Raw genomic sequence first — 5,918 nt, 5'->3', positions numbered from 1 at the left:
GCTCTCTCTCCCTCAGACACACAGACATACACGCCCTCACTGAGACTGCGCAGGCGCACCTTTCGCTCTGCCCTCTGGGAATTAGAGTTTTCTAGCCTCTCTCCTGGCCATCAAGTGCTAGGATCCTGGGTCCATAAAGAACTACAAATACCGTGAGGCCAAGAGGTTCGGCGCCTGCGGAGAGGAGGAAGAGGAAGGCACTCGAAATGGGGGCAGAAAGGCGGAGAGTCGCTCACTTTGCCTGCCGGGAGTTGTAGTTTTAACTGTATGCCTTCTGTCGTCTTCCCCACTCTGGGGCCCAAGCAAAATGAGTATGAGAGACCACATTTCCTAGGATGCCCTGCGGTGCGACCAGACTTACTTCCCCCTTAGGCGGAGGGAAGAATATAGGGAAGCTTGGTTAATATCAGAGTTAAAGGGAATGGTTGTCGGAGGCAGAGGTTCTGAAGTTCACGACTCCTAGAAGGGGAGGGGAATGAAAGGCTCTCAGTGAAGAAGGTACAGTAAATAAATGTCCAGCGACATGGCGGGATGGGAAGTTGAATGAAATGGTCTAATCTAGGCTGGAGGTCATAAGAGAAAAAGGGGGAGAATAGTGAATTGATTCTCAGAGTATTTTTTTAAGTTTTTTCTTTTTTTTTCTTCTGTCACACTCCTCTCTTCTCATTCCCACCGCTATTACAAGCCGCCGAGGCTCCTGAGCCCCCTTTCTGCCTTTCCTACCCCCCTACTGGTAGTCATTGTGGCGCCATTTGTTTCCTCGTTCCATGTACGTCTTTGCAGTTTACAGTACAAATAACAATACCTTGGATGTGTACAGAATTTAAATATATATTCAAAGCCTTTTAAGTAGATATAATATTGTTTGATCCTTACAATCCTACCCTCAGAGAGTAATAACAGCTATCATTTATTGCGTTCTTGATATATGCCTGTCACAGCATTTACATACACGATATCATTTGATCTTCATAATGTAATAATAACCTTGCTAGGAAACACACGTCCAGAAAGGAAATGACTTGCTCAAGTTCACAGGCTTTTGGACCTAGATCTGTACCCGTTTTGCAGACAGGGACATAGGCAGGAAATGTTAGGACAGTATTATATAAAATAGTAACTAATTTCTGGTTACTCTTGCTTTATAGTTTACAAAACATGATCACATATATCATCTCATCCTCACAACTGTAATATCTTTACCAGGTATTGTTGGCTCCATTTACAGTTATGGAAACAAACTAGAAGTAATTAAGTTATTTGTCCAAGGTCAAATCACCAGGATCTCTCAGACACAGAGTGCTTTTTTTTTTTTTTAAGAAGATGTTGGGGGTAGGAGTTTATTAATTAATTAATTTATTTTTGCTGTGTTGGGTCTTCGTTTCTGTGCGAGGGCTTTCTCTAGTTGTGGCAAGCGGGAGCCACTACTTCATCGCAGCGCGCGGGCCTCTCACTGTCGCGGCCTCTCTTGTTGCGGAGCACCTGCTCCAGACGCGCAGGCTCAGTAGTTGTGGCTCACGGGCCTAGTTGCTCCGGGGCATGTGGGATCCTCCCAGACCAGGGCTCGAACCCTTGTCCCCTGCATTAGCAGGCAGATTTTCAACCACTGTGTCACCAGGGAAGCCTCGGCCACCAGGGCAGCCCCGGAGTGCTTTTTATACTACTTCCTACAAGAGAAAAAAGGAGCTGTTAAGCACAGACCTTTTGTTAGGCCTCAGGATCTCCCCGTAGTGACTCAAGGGGCTGTAAGGATGTTTACCGTTAAGGAGGCCACAGAACTTTATTTTATTTCTTGTGTGCTAGGCAACTGCCTCTTCACGCAAAACACATTCATATGTTAATTGAAAGCTAGTATTATTTTAATATTGTACAGTCAGCTCCTTTCACTTATAATTCTGGAAACTCTTGCTTTCTGAAACCTTAGATAAGTGAACTGCCTCAAAATTTCTGAAACATTTGGCACAAAATAGATACATCAGTGCAGTCCATGAGGCCATTCCAGTTTTCTGTAGCTGCCAAGTCTACTGTTTACTTTGTTAAGTTTTTTGAGTAAATAGAATTTGATACTTTGAAATGAATCGTCTGTAGACTAGACATTCCTAAAAGGTATTAGTACTGCCTTTCACCTAATTATTGTCTACAATTTTCTTCTAAAGCAATATGTTTCAAAGAGAAATCCTTTATTTTTTTTAAAGGTTTATTTTTCTTTCCCTGCAAGCACCACACTTGCTATTCACACACCAGTCATCACATGAATAATAACAACAACAACATTTACATAATGTGAACCAGCAAGTTAAGTTTTTTGGCCGCGCAGTGGGGCATGCGGGATCCTAGTTCCCCGACCGGGGATCAAACCCACACCCTCTGCAGTGGAAGAGTGCAGTCCCAGCCACTGGACCACCACAGAAGTCCCGGGAAATCCTTTAAATGTTAATTATTTTCTTGCCCAATTCTACCTGGCCCCTGCAAAAATAATGTTAGCTCTGTACAAGATAGGTAATGTTATTTATCTTGAAGGGAATAATTTTCAATAAAGTTTTCTTAAAGAATTAATTCATGCAGGAAATTTTATTTATTTCTATTCTGACAGTAGTTTGGTGGTAAACTACACAAGTGGTCTTGGAACTGATTTTTAATTCTTTATAAGTTGAGAAATTAGATATGCCCTTTAAGTGGAAATTATTTTCTACTGTGACTGAGAATTTAAACCTGCAGTGAAATTGTATTTTTCTCATGATGAAAGCCTCAGAGCACAGGAAAGATAACAGCAAGTGTGCAGTTCTAACACTGTCATGTACTTTCATGTCAATACCACCAAGCAAAATTTTCCTTATTGATGATACATGCGAACAGTGAAATCGATTTTTAAAATTGTGTCTGAATATTTCATTCTGAATTGTGCCTTCACAGAATAACTACTTCCTACCCTACTAAAGAAATGGGTAGCCTTTCCCTGGCTTCTCAAGCACAATCCATTTGACTGGTCCAGTGTTCCTTTACCCATATGGAACCTAGATTAGTTAGAAACATTCTTCCCAAACTAAATTTGATACCTAAACCCATTTGTTACTACAGTTGTCCTACTTTTAAGGATTATACTTTTGACGGAAAAATATAGAAATACCCTGGTACAAAGCATAGTTAATGGGGGGAGGTAGAGGAGGTAAGTTTTCAAACAGTTCTGAAAGTAGATCATTTAACCTGAAAGTCATTTATTTAATGAGTCTGTAGATACAAAGTTCAGAAGGTAAGAAAGCTAACATAAATAATATGTTAACCATATTATTATATGTTAAAATGATATTAACCAAATTCAATATGTGAAATTAATTCTTTACAGGCACTTAGGCCTGGGTACCTATAAAGTAAGAAAAAGAAAATTTTGTTAGGACAAAATATGACATTGTTTCTTATAAAACCATAGGAGTGCAGAAAGCCTCTAACCTGCTTATGTGAGATACATATGCTTCCTTCCTCTTCCCCAAATCCCATGATATTTATTGCCTAATAACCTTCTTTGTGGGATAAATAATAGCTCTTGTTCTTGCCTCACTATTCCAGGTGGGAAGAATGAGCTGGGCACCTAATGTTAGCTCTTCTGATACCTACACAGCATCACTTGTATCTGAATTGTCAAAATTAAGTTAAAACTGAAACCCGTTTTCTTCATAATTTCTAGTATGGCACTTCTGAACATCCTGTATTGCTTTTAACAAACGTGGTAACTGTGAAAAGCAAAAGGCCTCCACTTAACAGAGTAACCATCATCGTTTTTTCTCTTTTATGTTGGAAAAAGAAGGGAAGCATAACTTTGGGGATTGTTAGAAGCAAGCCACTTACTTTCTCATATGAAATGTACATCTCTACTGAGACTTGACTCTGTCACTCCAGATCCCTACCCCAGACAATCACAGGCTTTTGTTGAAGCTTGAGGTGGATGTGAGAGGGACTTAATTACTGAAGTAGGTATTGTAGGAACTTAAAGGGATGCAGAAGGCCATCCCTGTCCCAAAGGAGCCTAGAGTCTAATAGAATAAATAGGCTAAACTAAGTTGTTCATAAGTATAAGTAGAATAAAGCATATAATCAAAACAATACAAGAAACTAAATACCACAAAAGCTATGAAAAATTTATTGAGGACTTATTATATGGCAGGTGTTTTAAGTATATTATCTTAATCTTTAAAACAATCCTGTGAGATAGGTAGTATTGTCCTTATTATACAGATGAGAAAATTTAACTCTGAGAGATTAACATTATTATCATTATTACCACCCTGCTAGCAAGTAGCAGAGCTGGGCTTCAAATCAAGGTTTTCTTCCATGTTCAGCACTCACTCTTGCCACTACATCATAGCTGCTTAGTGATTTGAGAGAGAATTAGCCAAGAAGTGAGTGTAAATGGTGGCCAGTAGCCAAACTTGGCTTAGGTGTGGTTTTGTTTGGCCAGCAGCAGTTTAACTTTTCAAAAAATTGTGAACATCTTTGGGCAGTGGCCAGCACTTCACTCTTTAAGGTCGTACACCAGGCCCCCTTGAGACAAATTACCTGCCTGGCTCCAGAAGGCATTTGCATTTTCTATTGCCAGGCAGTAACTGAGGATAGGAGCAATAGCTCTCAAAAGGCTCACGAAGAAGGTATGTCCAAGGGTGGAAAGAGGACACTGCGAACAAGAGTTGCAGAGTATTTGAGGAAGAATGATTGGCAGTATTTATCACTATATAAAGGTGAGAGAGGTCAAGTACAGAGCTACACGTCATGCCTTAGCACAGTAGTTCTCAAACTTTAGTGAGCATCAGAATCGAATATAAAGCTAAAACAGATTGCTGGGCTCCACTCCAGAATGAGTACATCTGGGGTGGACCTTGAGAATTTGCATTTCTAGCAAGTTGTCTGGTTCTGCTGATGCTACTGGTCCAAAGATCACACTTTGAAAATCACTGCTTACCAGGCTGTAGGGCACTTTTGGGGAAGGGCTTAAAGCCAAGATTTTGTTTCTGTGTTTCTGTTGTTTTAAGTACAAAAAGAATTACTTGACGTAGAATGTCTATAAGTAAAAAAGAAGAAAATTAAAATAAGTCTGTTATCAATTAGAGGTTACAGTTGTTAACATTTTTGATGGACTGTTCAAGTTCTTTTTTCTAAAACAAAAAGTGGGGGGTGTAGTATCCTTTTTTAAGAAACCAAAATTGTATCATCCTCAGCCTCAGCCTTATCATAACAGCTGTTACCACTTACTGAGCATCTACTGTACACCAGGACCCTTACATATATTTACTTAATCCTTGTAATATCTTTATGAGCCAGGTACTATTCTTATCATTTTTATTTTACAGATAAGGAAACTGAGGTGCAGAGAAGTTAAGTAACTTACTCAATGTGTCATTGCTAATAAGTGACATAATTAAGATTAAAACCAAGTAGTCTGGCTCCAGAGTACATGTAACTATTATGCTATACTGACTCTTAGGCTATTCTGACCGTTATGCTATACTACTGCGCATACTGTTTTTAACCTGTATTCTTTTTTGTTTTTAATATTTTATTTATTTATTTGGCTGCACCGGGTCTTAGTTGTGACATGTGGGATCTAGTTCCCTGACCAGGGATTGAACTTGGGCCCCCTGCATTGGGGGTGCAGAGTCTTAGCCAGTGGACCACAAGGGAAGTCCTTAACCTGTATTCTTTAATCACATCATGAACAATCTTGATAACATTAAATATTCTTGTCCAACATTTAAAATGAAAGCCTACTTTTAAAAAATATTTCAGGCGTTCAAGAGTGTACAGAAAAATAATATAAAAACCACTACTAGTTTTAACAAATGTTTCCATTTCAGCGTATTTGCTTTAGAATCCCCCCTTCCAAAACACACACACACACACACACACACACACACACACACACACACACA

At 39.5% G+C, this 5,918-nt stretch overlaps 2 long non-coding RNA genes across 5 annotated transcripts in view; one reads left to right on the top strand and one right to left on the bottom strand.

Annotated features, from left to right (window-relative positions):
• Positions 1 to 358: 358 nt before the first annotated feature.
• Positions 359 to 5,918, top strand: part of LOC113631485 (uncharacterized) — a 29,816-nt gene continuing 24,256 nt past the window's right edge. The window contains exon 1 of one of the 4 annotated variants that reach the window (XR_003437349.1): positions 359 to 498. This is a non-coding gene — a long non-coding RNA (uncharacterized LOC113631485). The remainder of the gene's footprint in view (positions 499 to 5,918) is intronic. The other 3 variants (XR_003437348.1, XR_003437346.1, XR_003437347.1) reach the window with 3 other exon arrangements.
• LOC113631486 (uncharacterized) overlaps positions 1,557 to 5,918 on the bottom strand; it is a 34,173-nt gene continuing 29,811 nt past the window's right edge. The window contains exon 3 of the long non-coding RNA XR_003437350.1: positions 1,557 to 1,667. This is a non-coding gene — a long non-coding RNA (uncharacterized LOC113631486). The remainder of the gene's footprint in view (positions 1,668 to 5,918) is intronic.

Source organism: Aethalodelphis obliquidens, unplaced genomic scaffold (genome assembly GCF_003676395.1).
Source record: "Aethalodelphis obliquidens isolate GAN/ISIS:26980383/991018 unplaced genomic scaffold, ASM367639v1 scaffold33, whole genome shotgun sequence".
NCBI lineage: Eukaryota > Metazoa > Chordata > Mammalia > Artiodactyla > Delphinidae > Aethalodelphis > Aethalodelphis obliquidens.
Note: the sequence above shows the minus strand (reverse complement) of the source record. Positions and strands in the feature narration are given on the sequence as shown.